Raw genomic sequence first — 15,860 nt, forward strand, 5'->3', positions numbered from 1 at the left:
GATGCATTGTCAAAGTGACACACAAGGACAGAGAGCACACGTTAGCATTAATCATGGTGCCAAAGGAGGTGCAAGCCATACTAGGTTTAAAAGCCTGTGAGAGACTGAACCTGGTAAAGAGAGTCCTCATTGTGGAAAGCGAAGGAGAGACAGTCTATGATGAACTCATGAAAGAGTACAAAGACCTATTTAAGGGTCTAGGCTGCATTCCAGGAGAACACATGATCAGAGTAGATAAAAGTATGACACCGGTCATACATCCATGCAGAAAAGTTCCGTTTGCTCTTCAAAAGCAACTGAAGGCAGAGTTGGACAGGATGGAAAGCCTGAATGTGATTCAGAAGATAGATGAGCCAACTGAGTGGGTGAGTTCCCTCGTCGTAGTGGACAAAAAGAATGGAAAGCTCAGAATTTGCCTGGATCCAAGAGATCTAAACAGAGCAATAAAGAGAGAGCACTTCAAGCTTCCTACATGTGAGGAAATCATGGCACAGTTTGCAAATGCAAAATATTTCAGCAAGTTAGATGCATCATCAGGATTTTGGCAGATGAAGCTGGACGAAGCAAGTTCAAGACTGTGCACGTTCAACAGTCCATTTGGCAGATACCGATTCCTAAGGTTACCATTTGGCATTGCCTCAGCTCCTGAAGTGTATCACAAGACTATCCATATGATCTATGAGCACCTGGAGGGAGTTGATACATCAATGGATGACATCATAGTATGGGGAACCACGAGAACTGAGCATGACGAGAGACTGAAAAAAGTGCTGGAAGCAACAAGGAAAACAAACCTGAAGCTGAATAAAGAGAAATGCCAGCTCGGGGTGACAGAACTGACATTCGTGGGAGATATCCTTAGCGGTGAGGGCGTCAGACCAGATCCCAGAAAGGTGTCCGCCATTGAGAATATGCCAAAGCCACAATGTAAAAAGGACGTGCAGAGGTTTAATGGAATGATCAACTACATGGGTAAATTCATATCCAACCTCTCAGAAAAGATGGCGCCACTGAGAAGACTAACTGAAAAGAACATAGAATGGGAATGGAATCATGAGCATGAGAAGTCATGGAGCGATCTAAAGAAACTGCTCACAGAGGAACCAGTTCTGAGGTTTTATGACCCAGCGAGACCCATCAAGATATCATCAGATGCATCACAGAGTGGGCTCGGTGCCGTTCTTCTGCAAAAATATGACTAGGCAACCTATTGCATATGCATCGCGCTCAATGACAGACGCGGAGACGCGATATGCTCAAATAGAAAAGGAGCTGCTCAGCATCACATACGCCTGTGAAAGATTTCACCAGTTTGTGGCAGGACAAGCAATCAGTGTAGAGACTGACCATAAGCCCTTGATTGCATTGTTCCAAAAGCCACTAAATAGCTGTCCACTTAGAATACAAAGAATGATGATCAGGCTGCAACGCTATACACTGAATGTTGCGTACACACCAGGTAAGCTGATGTATACAGCAGACACGTTGTCCAGAGCTGTTGACCCAAGTGAGCCCGCAAACACCACAATGGATGAAAAAGTGAACGCCTACGTGGACATGATCACAAGTGCACTGCCCATAGCAGATGCAAAAATGGAGCTCATAAAGACTGAGACAAACAAAGATGAAACAATGAGACGACTGAGGAAAAGCATCTTGGATGGATGGCCCAACATGAAGCAAGACTGCTCACCTGACATAGCAGAGTACTGGAACTGCAGGGCGGAACTATCAGTGGTCGAAGACATCATCTACAAAGGAAGTAAAATAGTTATCCCAAAGAGTCTGAGAAAAAAGAGATGCTAAAAAGGATCCATGGAGGACATCTGGGAATCGAAAAGTGTAAGAAAAGAGCACGAGAGGTGATGTACTGGCCACGAATCAACCAAGATGTGACAAATGAGGTGTCAAACTGCACAATATGCCTGAAATATCGAGCAAGCAATCCGGTAGAACCACTAAAGCCACACCCAGCACCAGACAGACCTTACCAGAAGGTAGGCGCTGACCTATTCGTATGTCAAGGGAAGGACTATCTTGTAGTCACAGACTATTACTCCCTGTATCCAGAGGTTTGTAGACTGCACACCACCACTGCAGATGCTGTGATAACATGTATGAAAGCCATATTCTCCAGACATGGCATGGCAAGCGAGGTCTTCACAGACAACGGACCTCAGTTTTACAATGCAAGTTTCCGACACTTTGCCAAAGAGTGGGACTTTGTCCACACAACGTCAAGTCCTCACTTTCCACAGTCCAATGGTCTAGTGGAAAAATCGGTCCAGACAGTGAAAAGACTGATGTACAAGGCAAAAGACAGTGGAACTGACTTCTACCAGAGCATGCTTGTATACCGCACAACGCCGCTCGAGTGTGGTAAGTCACCAGCCCAACTCCTTATGGGACGTCGGCTAAGGTCAAACCTACCCATCCCGGGGAACCTCCTGAAAACAAAAGAGGGGGAGAAAGTGAGGAAGTTCAAAGAACAACAGAAAGAAAAGCAAAAGTACTACTATGACAGAGGAACACAAAACCTACCTGAACTCCACACTGGTGACCAAGTAAGGTTCAAAGACAAAACAAACACATGGACTCAGAAGGGAACTGTCCTGAGTGAAGTTCAACCAAGATCATACACCATTCAGACAGATGAGGGTGCTGTTCTGAAAAGAAATCGTCGAGATCTTCTCATGGGACCAGCCACAGCAGGTCAAGAGACTGATACTGTTGAACAACCTGATCACACAGCTGAGAACCAATCACCTGAGGCAACAACTCAGATTCAAGGACAATCAATCAGAAAATCCTCAAGACACGTGAAGCCTCCTGAGAGACTCATTGAGCAAATTTAAGGACTATTGTTATAGAAGGAAGTAATGTTATCTTATTCTTTCTTCAAGTTCGAGTGTATTTACATATTTCATGTGAACACACAAAACAAGGTTAAAAAACCTTGATCGTGATAATGATAATGTAAGTTCATTAAGTGTTACAGTTAAAATGCAGATTAATACAAAGAAAACATGTTGTTAGTTAAAAGTAAAATACTTTTGTTTTAAGAAAAGGAGATGTAATGATATCAGCAAATAGTGATGTTATTTGCCTGTTTGATTATGATGCCTTACAAGCATGTTTGCAGGTATTGATTACTTATGCCTGACCAGCAGAGGTCATGTGACCGAGACAAGCAAGGCAGTTTAGTTTTAGTTTCAGTTTCGTTCTAGATGCATCACTAGCATGTTGTCTCCTGTAAATGCTGTTATAGAGTGTTGAACAAGCTTTAGATTAAAAGACATTCTCTTTCATAAATGTCTCATCATTGAACCCACAAAGAAATCAATACAAGAACCAAAGTATGTTTTTAATTGGTCTCCCATTTCTTTGTTCCCCATTATAAATTTCCCTGATTCTGACTGCAAGGGACCTACGCTTGACTTCACCAATCTTTTTCTCTTCACATATCTATAAAAGCTTTTACAGTCAGTTTTTTTGTTCCCTGCAAGCTTACTCTCATATTCTATTTTCCCCTTCTTAATGAATCCCTTTGTTGAATCCTAAACTGCTCCCAATCCTCAGGTTTACTGCTTTTTCTGGCCAATTTATATGTCTTCTCCTTGGATCTTATGCTATCCCTAATTTCCCTGGTTAGCCACGATTGAGTCACCTTTTTTGTTTTATTTTTATGCCAAACAGGGATGAACAAATTCTGTAGTTCATCCATGCGGTCTTTGAATGTTTGCCATTGCCTATCCACCGTCAACCTTTGAGTGACATTCCCCAATCAATCCTACCCAACTCGCGCCTCATATCATCGTAGTTTCCTTTATTTAAATTCAGGACCCTAGTCTCTGAGTCAACTATTTCACTCTCCATCTTAATGAAGAATTCTATCATATTATGATCGCTCCGACCCAAGGGGCCTCGTACAACAAGATTGCTAATTAATCCTTTCTCATTACATACTACCCAGTCTAAGATGGCCTGATCTCTAGTTGGTTCCTTGACATATTGGTCCAGGAAACCATCCCGTAAACACTCCAGGAATTCCTCCTCCACAGTATTGTTACTAATTTGGTTAGCCCAATCTAAATGTAGATTAAAGTCACCTATGATAACTGCTGTGCCCTTATTGCACGCTTCTCTAATTTCCCTTTTAATGCCATCCCCAACCTCCGCATTACTGTTTGGAGGTCTATATACCACTCCCACCAATGTTTTCTGCCCCTTGGTATTTCTCAATTCTACCCATACAGATTCCACATCATCAGAGCTAATATCCTTCCTTACAATTGTGTTAATCCCCTCTTTAACCAGCAATGCTACCCCACATCCCTTTCCTTTTTGCCTATCTTTCCTGAATATTGAACACCCCTGGATGTTGAGTTCCCAGCCTTGGCCACCCTGGAGCCATGTTTCCGTAATCCAAATCAAATCATATTCGTTTACCTCTATTTGCGCAGCTAATTCATCCACCTTATTACGAATGTTCCTCGCATTAAGACACAAAGCCTTCAGGCTTGTTTTTTTAACGCTCTTACACCTATTAGAATTATTATTTACTGACTGCCACTTTTATTTTTCTCCTTATCTTTTGCTTTTATCCTGGTTTCCCTTTCCTCTGTCTCCCTGCTCAGGTTCCCAACCCCCTGCCATTTTAGTTTAAACCCTCCCCCAGAGCACTAGCAAACACTCCTCCTAGGACATTGGTCCCGGCCCTGCCCAGGTGCAAACCGTCCGGTTTGTACTGGTCCCACCTCCCCCAGAACCTGTTCCAATGTCCCAGGAATTTGAATCCCTCCCCCTTGCACCATTCCTCTGGCCACGTATTCATCTGAAATATCCTTCTATTTCTACTCTGACTAGCACGTGGCACTGGTAGCAATCCTGAGATTACTACCTTTGAGGTCCTATTTTTTAATTTACCTCCCAACTCCCTATATTCAGCTTTTAGGACCTCATCCCGTTTTTTACCTATATCGTTGGTACCTATATGCACCATGACAACTGGCTGTTCATCCTCCCCTTCCAAAATGTTCTGCAGCTGCTCCGAGACATCCTTGGCCCTTGCACCAGGGAAGCAACACACCATCCTGGAGTCTCGTTTGCGGCCGCAGAAATGCCCATCTATTCCCCTTACAATAGAATCCCCTATTCCTATAGCTCTACCCCTCTTTTTCCTCCCGTCCTGTGCAGCAGAGCCACCCCTGGTGCCAGGAAGTTGGCTGCTGCTGCCTTCCTCTGATAAGCCATCCCCCTCAACAGTATTCAAAGTGGTATATCTGTTTGAGAGGGGGGGATGTCCACGGGCGACTCCTGCACTACCTGCCTGCGCCTACTACTCTGCCTGTTGGTCACTCCTTCCCTTTCTGCCTGTGCAACCTTTGCCTGCGGTGTGACCAACTGCTTAAACGTGATATCCATGACATCCTCAGCATCGCGAATGGTCCAGTATGTATCCAATCACAGCTCCAGTGCCACAATGCGGTCTGCCAGTAGCTGCAGCTGGACACACTTCCTGCACACATGGTTGTCAGGGACACAGGAAGTGTCCCTGAGTTCCCACATAGCGCAGGAGGAGCATGCAGGAGAAGGGAAAGGGAATATTGGGACTTTGGAACTTCAATCCAATAAACCAGAAGATCTTAAGCATTTAAATTGGCAGGTAAACAGTTAGAGATATTTACTTTACAGTATGTTATAGCAGTGATAAAAGCAATTTTTCTAATACACTAATAATTTTCTGCATAGAACAATCACACAATCTTATTAGGAATATACCAGTTGCAATCTCCTGGTGTTGCTCATGGACAAAAAGAAATTATCACTCTTTCCATAGCTTTTCTCTCCACTTCTTTCGAACTCTTGATTCTGTGCGCATGTGCACATGCATCTTCCATTCACTCTTCATATATCTCACTTTTTTTTGTGGTTGTGTTGATATTTTGGTGTCTTAATTTTTTCCTCACTATCATTCCACAAGTCTTTCCTTGCCTCCGTCTACCCTCTCCTGTAGCATTTCCAATATCTCTATGAATCTCATTTGTTTTTTTACTGAAGTACTCAATTTTTATTTGCACATCTTTCTTAAAATAGCATGATAGCATCCAACAGAATTTAGGGGATGGAGTGAAGGGGGAGAAGAAAAAAAAATCAGGATTCAGAGAAGCGGAAATGGAATTTTGTTAAACATGTGTTGGAGGCCTGTACAAGCATTATAAATGGGGGGCAGGCCACACTCCTAGAAAGTGCAGATTACCACTGCAACTTCAGCAGAAGTTTGTTAGAACAGCTGCAAACTGTGCTGGGTCCCGACCTCATGGGAGCTTCCACACAGTCTTGTAAGGTGGCAGAACCTCCGTCCATCCCTTTCCAGGGCACGGCTGGATCAAGATTGGAGGCCAGTACAGTATGTTGAGTGAGGAGAGACATACCAATTTCCTGAAGGTGGAAGTGAGCCCTACAGGGGGAGGTGGTTGGTCCAGGCTGAGCTCATGGTCTGTACCCCTAAAGATTGAAGAGGTCATTTTTTTTTTCTTTACAGAACTGCTGCTCTCTAACAAAGAAGACTTCTTGGGGCAGGTGGGTGCCTCAGATGAGTCCCTAGTGGTGCAAGCATCCATTGCCCTGCTTCAAATTAGATGCTCTCCCCTGACTTCACATATTCTGGCACAGTCAGTGTTGGAGGACATCAGTGGATGGCCTGTGGAAATTTAGGGTCAGTATTTTTAAGACTTTATATTAGGTTGGAGAAGGGTTGGAGGTCAGCTAGGCCTCTCATAAATAAACTAAGGGTTATGACGTGTTCCTTTATCTAGTGAAATAAATGTTGAAATGTTTTTTGATGGTTATTTTCAACAAATGTGAAACTTGAGCCAATCAGCACACTTCAGACATGTCAGACACTTTCCTTCTGCTTACCGACACGTTTCAGATGCTCAGACAGACAAGATATATTCCTTACTTCACAACAGTTAAATATGGTGTTAGGTATTGTAGTGCTACAAAATACTTTATTATTCAAGGCTATCTATCTTCAGGTCAAATGCCACTATCAACTTTGTTATTCTTTCACAATCATGATGTCTATCTCAGTTGCATTCAGCACAGCATGGGATAATGACATGATGACAAATGAAGGTGTCACATTTTAGGATATTTTGACCATTTTGCCACTGAAAAAAATGGGCGGGGAAGTTACGTGTAAGGATTGTGCTTTAAAGCAAGGTATATTCTTACAAGTTTTTTTTAAAGTACCAAGATGAAAGCTAATTAAAATGCTAATGAGAAAAGCTTTGATGTTGTTTCCGAAAATGTTACAAAAAGTGATTTGTTAGTGTAATACCCACTGGAAATGTTATGTACGCTAAGTATGGTTATCAATCTTTAACTTAGACACTGTATTATCATTGTTATAAATCCCTGGGTTAAAGTTGCCCATGTGAAGGTACGGCAAGACCTTTTAAGGACACAATGTGACTAAGAGCAGACTTTCCATAATTCTGCACCAGTATCAACTGTTGCAGACAGTGAGGCTGCGCAGTCTCCAGGCAGAAACCCCAGGAGGAAGGGGTGGAGTCGGGTTTTTCGAGCGGGAAACGGGAGCGACTGGAAGAAGAGGGCAGGAGCTCTGAAAAGAGGGCTCAGGAGGCAAATGGCTGCCGCATCCCGTCCCGGGCTTCCAAACTCGGCCGCTGCCCTTCGTATTAGTAGCTCTGCATCCAGAACTCAAAGTGGGATTCAGTGATCGTGAAGAGAATTCAACGAAGGGGTTCGGAGTCGTAAGTCTTGCAGACATTATACATACCATGAGCTCCAACTTAAGCGCGCCAACGAAAGAGTGCACTCGAATTTGGACACAGGGACAGATTCTCCTTTGAATCCATATAAATGGAGAATGTATGTTTATTATGTCTAGATTCATTCTAATGTATGCAAATGTCTAATTTAGGTCATTGACCCATAATCTTCTTATACTGTCTGACATTAAAACTATAAAGTAAGATAATTAGAATTAAGCCATTGTAGTAGTGATCTCCTTACTGGACTATAGAATACTGTCTACAACAGAGACCACATCTCACATATATCTAGAGAACCGTGAAGGGGTTACATTTTGGGGGCTCGTCCGGGATTGTGGTCTATTTATGTCAGTAAACAAACAGTATTGAATGCTCATTGCTAAGAGAGTGGTTTGTGGTTTCTACTGGGCTGTTTGAGCATAAAAGATGGATGTTATTGAGGTTGAAGCTTGGTGCAAACAGAAGCAGATAGCTACTACCCATGCCATTGTGCTGAATGGTGTTGCTAATGATGACCCTGATGATGTCTTGCTAAGGGCTCTGAATTGTGTCAAAGCCTTTGGAAAGGTTAGGATAGTTGAGCGCTGCTTGGATACAGCTACCAAGAAGCAGTTTGCGTTGATCCAGACATCAGAGAACCTGAGAGGTCATGGTTTACCTGAGGCAGTTGGGCTTTCTGAAGAGGCTGGTCCCTGGCCAGTTCAGTTTGTCCCTATTACTACTAAGGAAGAAGAAGGGTTTCAGACCAAGTTGTTGTCATTCTTGAGACAAGAAGGAAAGACTGTTGCTGATGTCAAAGGTCTGATAGGTCCTTCGGCTCTGGATATGAACACTCAGTTGGTCAGTGCCATTAGTTCTCTGGTGGATAAATGCACCAATCTGCCCTTCGAGGCTCAGGGATACCGTAAGCTCCGTATGTTCTCAGGAGTGAGACCAACTCTCAGTGGGGAAGAGGAGTACGACGCCTGGGCTGAGCAGACCCTGCCTCTGCTAGAGGAATGGCAGTGCAGTGACAATGTGAAGAGGCAGAGAATAGTGGAAAGCCTTAAGGGTCCTGCTGCTGACATAGTAAGATTCTTAAAGGCGCAGAACACCTCTGCTACTTCCTTTGACTACATGCAGGCTCTAGAAACTGCCTTTGGAACTACTGAAACCATTTCAGATTTGATGGTCAGATTCAGAAGCACATTCCAGTGTGAGGGAGAGAAGCTGTCCAGTTATCTGCTGAGAATAGACAAACTGCTGCATTGTACGTTACGGAAAAGAGGGATTGAGTTGCCTGAAATGAATCGGTTCCGCATTGAACAGGTTGTGCGAGGTGCATTGCTCGAAGACATGACTGCTCTTCGCATACGCATGACCCATAAGTTGCGAGATCCACCTACCTTCACTGAGCTGCTAAGGGAAGTCAGAGAGGAGGAGGATATGCTTCAGGCCTGGAATGTAGCAAAGAGTGCTGTGATGTCCAAGCTTGTGACTCCTGTTACAGTTCCTACTCCTAAGGGTGATGTCAACCCTGAGATGGAACAGCTGAAGAAGGAAATAAATGTCATGAGAGCCGAGATGGCATATTTTCGGTCTAAGCCCAACACAGAAAGGGATGACGCACGGGTGCAAAAGGTTGAACACCCTGCGAAGTCTAACAGCAAAATGAATGATTCCTCTAAAGGATATCCCCATGAAGGAGATAGACCTGGAGTCTTTTGTTATAACTGTGGAAAGGATGGACATTTCAAGCGAGAATGTAGAGGTGAGGAAAATCTAAAAAAAGTAAATGACCGTCTCATAAAACTTACCAAGAAGTCGGGAAACTACAAAGGGGCACAGTAACGGAACGGCCTGCTGTCCCTGTAGTTAAGACACGTTCCGCTAAGTGCAATAATAGACGAGGGGATATGAAAGACATCATACCTGAAGGTTTAGTAGGGCCGAGTTCTGCTGTATCAATACAGATTGAAGGCATTTATACTAAAGCTATCCTCGACACGGGTTCTCAGGTTACCATACTGTACAGATCCTTCTATGACCGATACCTGACGCATTTGCCGTTAACCCCAATCAGTCTTCTGCAGATCTGGGGCTTTAGTCCTGCTGATTACCCATATGATGGCTATTTGTCGCTGAGGTTGGAGTTCTTGGAAGCTGATGTAGGGACCGCTGAGACCATTGATGCACTGGTGTTGGTTTGCCCTGACCCCATGGTGAAAGGTGAGGTTTCCATACTGGTTGGCAGTAATACACCCATAGTGAGACGACTCCTGACAAGCTGCAAAGAGCAGGGAGGTGAAAACTTCTTGAGCAGCAGACACATTCACCCGGTTTTCAAAAAGGCTTTTGAGAAACCGCCTGAACTTTCTTCCGACGTAGATGATAGCAAAAGAGGAACTGTGTGGTACGTTCGAGCCAAACCTATCACCCTGCGTCCTGGAGGAGTGGCTAGAATCCCTGGGATACCAAAATTCCCTGGAACGCCAGGTACTGAAGCCATTCTGATAGAGTCACCTGATGATCCTGCAGAAGAGTCACGGTTTCCAAATGAGCTTCTGGTGAGACCAGAGTTGCAGACCCCGACAGCTGTGATGTCAAGGAGAGTTACAGTGACCGTGAGGAATATGTCAGGCAAAGGAATCATATTGAGGAAAGGAATGCCGATTGCGCATCTGTTTCCTGTAAATGTACTGTCGTCACATGTGAAGGAAGAGTCCAAAGTTAACTCAACCGGAGATCTGACACCCTCCTCCTTCAACTTTGGAGATTCATTCGTTCCTAAAGAATGGAAGGACCGATTAGTCAGGAAGATGATGGAGCGGAGAGGAGTTTTCTCTACTCATGAGTTTGATGTTGGTTGTAGTAAGAGTACTCGCCATTCTATCAGAATTACTGAGGATAAACCCTTTCGGGAGAGGTCTCGACGGCCGGCACCAGCTGACATCGAAGCAGTGAGACAGCACCTGTCGCAGTTAAAAGAAGCTGAGATCATTACCGAGTCCAGGAGTCCTTATGCATCTCCTATAGTGGTGGTGAGGAAAAAGAACGGAAAGATTCGGATGTGTGTGGACTTTAGGACGCTTAACAGACGTACTATTCCCGACCAATACACCGTTCCAAGAATTGAGGATGCACTGGCTTGTCTTAATGGAAGCAAGTGGTTCAGTGTGTTGGATCTCAGAAGTGGATACTACCAAATACCGATGAGTGAATCGGACAAAGAAAAGACAGCCTTTATATGTCCAGTTGGGTTCTACCAATTTGAAAGGATGCCACAGGGAGTTTCAGGCGCTCCAGCAACTTTTCAAAGAATAATGGAACAAACAGTTGGGGACATGAACTTGCTCGAAGTATTGGTGTACTTGGATGATATCATTGTGTTTGGGGCAACCCTTGAAGAACACGAAGCTCGGTTGCTGAAAGTGCTTGGTCGCCTGGAGGATGAAGGTCTCAAGCTATCATTGGACAAGTGTCAGTTTTGCCAAACATCCGTGTCCTATGTGGGGCATATTGTATCACAGGATGGAGTAGCCACAGATCCATCCAAGATCGAAGCTGTTACCACATGGCCCAAACCGAACACAGTGACTGCCTTGCGGTCATTTCTTGGGTTCTGCGGATATTACAGGCGCTTTGTGCAGGATTACTCCAAAGTGGCCCATCCTCTGAATCAGCTGCTGGCTGGTTACCTCCCACCAGCCGAGAGGAAGAAAAAGGCTAAAGGTAAAGAGAACAAGGACTACTTCAAACCCTCTGAGCCTTTTGGTGTTAGATGGGATGAGAAATGCGAAGAGGCCTTCCACACCTTAAAGCAAAGTCTTACTCAAGCCCCCGTGTTGGCTTTTGCAAACCCACAGCTGCCATATGTGCTACATGTGGATGCCAGTCAAGAAGGGTTGGGTGGTGTGTTGTATCAGGACCAAAGAGCAGGACTGAGACCTGTAGCGTTCATCAGTCGCAGTCTTACGCCATCAGAGCGTAACTACCCAGCTCATAAGCTAGAATTCTTGGCGTTGAAGTGGGGAGTGGTGGATAAGCTGCAGGATTATCTGTATGGAGCAAAGTTTGAAGTGAGGACAGACAATAATCCATTAACCTATGTGTTGACTTCGGCAAAACTTGATGCCACCGGCCACCGCTGGCTTGCTGCACTATCTGCTTACGACTTTAGTCTCAGGTACAGACCTGGGAACCAGAACATTGATGCAGATGCTCTGTCTCGTCGCCCACACTACCAGAAACCAGAGTGGAAAGATGTTGCTTCAGCAGATGTGAAAGTAATGTGTCAGATGTCCGTGGTATCTGGACCAAAGAATTCATTTCATGCCCGAGAGATTGACCACTTGGGAGCGTCAATGCATGCTGTTCCCCAGGCATTTTGCAACCTTTCCAGTTTGGATGTACAAAACTTACCCATGTTGTGTTCATCTGAAATATCCAAAGCACAACAGGAGGATCCCTGTATTCATGAGGTGTTTTCAGCTCTCCGTCTGGGTGATATTACACAGATCGACAAATCAAAACATCCTGACTGTCGTCTGCTCCTAAGAGAATGGGACCACTTGGAAATTAAAGAGGGAGTGTTGTGTAGAATCACTCACCCACCCACTAAACCATGTCATTCACAGTTGGTCCTGCCTGAAAAGTACAGGGAAATAGTGATGAAGTCTTTGCATGATGACGCAGGTCATCTGGGAGTAGATAAGACCTATGGGTTGGTCAAGGACAGATTCTATTGGCCGCGTATGAAGTCTGCGGTTGAGGAGTTCTGCAAGTCCTGTGCACGCTGTGTCCAGAGAAAGACTTTACCTAAAAGAGTTGCTCCTCTGTTTCACATGCAAAGTGATGGACCTCTAGACCTTGTCTGTATGGATTTTCTGTCCATCGAACCCGATTCCAGCAATACCGCAAATGTCTTGGTCATTACAGATCATTATACTCGCTACGCCCAAGCTTTTCCCACAAAGGATCAGAAAGCATCCACCGTTGCCAAAGTGTTGTGGGAGAAATACTTCATCCACTATGGACTGCCAAAGCGAATACACAGTGATCAAGGTAGAGACTTTGAAAGTAGACTTATACATGAGTTGTTGTCCATGCTCGGGATTGAGAAGTCAAGAACAACTCCATACCATCCTCAGGGAGATCCTCAACCTGAGCGGTTTAACCGTACTTTGTTAGACATGCTTGGAACGCTGGATTCAAAGCGAAAGAACAAGTGGAGTCGGCACATTGGACATCTTGTTCATTCTTATAATTGTACCCGAAATGACGCTACTGGTTTTTCACCGTACTACCTCATATTTGGACGTGAAGCGAGGATGCCGGTGGATTTGTGTTTCGGAGTATCCAGTGATGGCACATCACAGAGAACTTACCTCAAGTATGTATCTGACATGAGAAAGGAATTGCAAGCTGCTTATGAACTTGCCGAGTCTGTTTCTGCCAAACAGAATAAAGGAAATAAGCAGAGGTATGACCAGAAGATCCGTTTTTCCCAACTCATGCCTGGTGACCGAGTTCTCATACGGAACCTAGGACTTCAAGGGAAACAAGTTAGCAGACCGCTGGGCTTCTACACCTTACATTGTTGAAAGTCAAATGTCACAACTACCTGTGTTTCGGCTAAAACCTGCAGGTGGGAATGGACCCATAAAAATACTGCACCGGAATCATATCCTGCCATTGGGACAGCAAGTGCGTCTGGATCCGCCAGCGGATAATGAGCCGACACCTAGTAGGAGAACCCTGCAGAGAAGAAGGAGGAAAAAAACGAGAAACCAGGAAAACTTTGTTCCAGAAGACAGAAAACCCATGACACAGTGTGTGGATCATGAGGGAACCTGATGAGTCGGAAGATGAAGAATGGGATCTATGGTACGACCTCCCAGAGAGACGCATAAGACAGAATCTGGATGAATTGTCTGAACCATTTAGCTCAGACTTGGACATGGCCTGGGAAGAACCAGATGCTTCCGAGAAGGAGCTAAAAGAGACTGAAAGGCATGATAACAAAGGAACCAACGCCTCCAACGTAGTTGAAGGAACTGAAGACCGGGTATCCGAAATAAGGAGCTCACAGCGAGTTAAGAAGGTTCCTGAAAAATTGACATACAGTACACTAGGAGTGCCAAGTGTAATGATAGCCCCTACGGTTTGATATGTTACCTCCCTTTATACATGGTTGGGAAGCATGCAACCCCTTATGTGTAAAGTTCATTAGTCATGGGGACATGTCTATATTTGGTAGGGGGGGGGGGAGTGTAATACCCACTGGAAATGTTATGTACGCTAAGTATGGTTATCAATCTTTAACTTAGACACTGTATTATCATTGTTATAAATCCCTGGGTTAAAGTTGCCCATGTGAAGGTACGGCAAGAACTTTTAAGGACACAATGTGACTAAGAGCAGACTTTCCATAATTCTGCACCAGTATCAACTGTTGCAGACAGTGAGGCTGCGCAGTCTCCAGGCAGAAACCCCAGGAGGAAGGGGTGGAGTCGGGTTTTTCGAGCGGGAAACGGGAGCGACTGGAAGAAAAGAGGGCAGGAGCTCTGAAAAGAGGGCTCAGGAGGCAAATGGCTGCCGCATCCCGTCCCGGGCTTCCAAACTCGGCCGCCGCCCTTCGTATTAGTAGCTCTGCATCCAGAACTCAAAGTGGGATTCAGTGATCGTGAAGAGAATTCAACGAAGGGGTTCGGAGTCGTAAGTCTTGCAGACATTATACATACCATGAGCTCCAACTTAAGCACGCCAATGAAAGAGTGCACTCGAATTTGGACACAGGGACAGATTCTCCTTTGAATCCATATAAATGGAGAATGTATGTTTATTATGTCTAGATTCATTCTAATGTATGCAAATGTCTAATTTAGGTCATTGACCCGTAATCTTCTTATACTGTCTGACGTTAAAACTATAAAGTAAGATAATTAGAATTAAGCCATTGTAGTAGTGAGCTCCTTACTGGACTATAGAATACTGTCTACAACAGAGACCACATCTCACATATATCTAGAGAACCGTGAAGGGGTTACATTAGCATATCTTGGCAATTGATATCCACCTCACACCCACCTGTATTGTGAGGTCCCTGGTCCCAGGCATTCAACAGGGGTTATCTGAAATGGGCCCTCCTTTTGGGTTGTGAACATGAAGATAAAAAGACTGAGATTCAGTCAGTCAGGTTTTTTTTTAAAAACAGAAAGCTGCAAGAGCAAGCTTTCACTAGGCTCAGAAGAAGAACGCAGGAGGATAGTTAAGAGTTACTTTGTTTATGTTGAGCAAGATGACCCACTGCTGGCAAAGTGTAGTATGTTCAATATTTGTGCATTATTATGCAAAGATAACTTCGACTGATCAGACTGACTGAATTAAATTATAACTGTTAACCAGTTGGGCATTCATACACATTCTGTGAAATACAGTAGCTGAACGATTCATATCTGGCCTCACCTTACCAAGTGCTTTCCTGGTTTGCCTTGGAAAAGATTGGAAAGATTTGTGCAAAAGACATGAACATCTGGTTCAGATCACAAGGAAATATTCATCATTACATCTCTGGGGTACATTATCATGCAAGTAGATACTGGGCAGTGTGAATCTACTCCAGCATACAAGGGCATGGGATCCTCTTACAGGAGCGAGTGATGCTACTGAACCAGAGAAAGTATCTATAGCAGATTCAAATTTGTAATAGAGGGCAAGACTCACTCCATTTTTTCCTCCTTTCCTGGTCTCCCAAGGACATGTAGCAACTGTGACCAAGAGGCCAGTCACCAGAAAGCAGCAATGCAGGAATATAAAGCTCCAAGGAATGAAATGAAAAGGTTAATTACAAAATATATGAAACTCTTAATTTATAAAATGTGTCATATTGCAACTCTTTCCCCAACTCAATGCAAAACTAGTGGTGGAAACATATTCAAGCTTATGCTGTGAACAGAACATTGCTCATGACATATTACTTTAGAGATTTATGAATCTAAATGAAGCCTGCTGATGCAGAAAGGCACTCCACAATTTTCATTTGGTTATCGAGACATTTGTACAAGCAGCACTCTTGAA

At 44.2% G+C, this 15,860-nt stretch overlaps 1 protein-coding gene across 5 annotated transcripts in view; it reads right to left on the bottom strand.

Moving 5' to 3' along the window:
• LOC147114853 (nucleolar protein 4-like) overlaps positions 1-15,860 on the bottom strand; it is a 924,917-nt gene that overhangs the window by 725,915 nt on the left and 183,142 nt on the right. The gene's annotated exons all lie outside the window — the stretch shown is intronic.

The sequence above is a fragment of the Somniosus microcephalus genome, chromosome 7 (genome assembly GCF_052327205.1).
Source record: "Somniosus microcephalus isolate GS21.2 chromosome 7, FLI_Smic_1.0, whole genome shotgun sequence".
Lineage (NCBI taxonomy): Eukaryota > Metazoa > Chordata > Chondrichthyes > Squaliformes > Somniosidae > Somniosus > Somniosus microcephalus.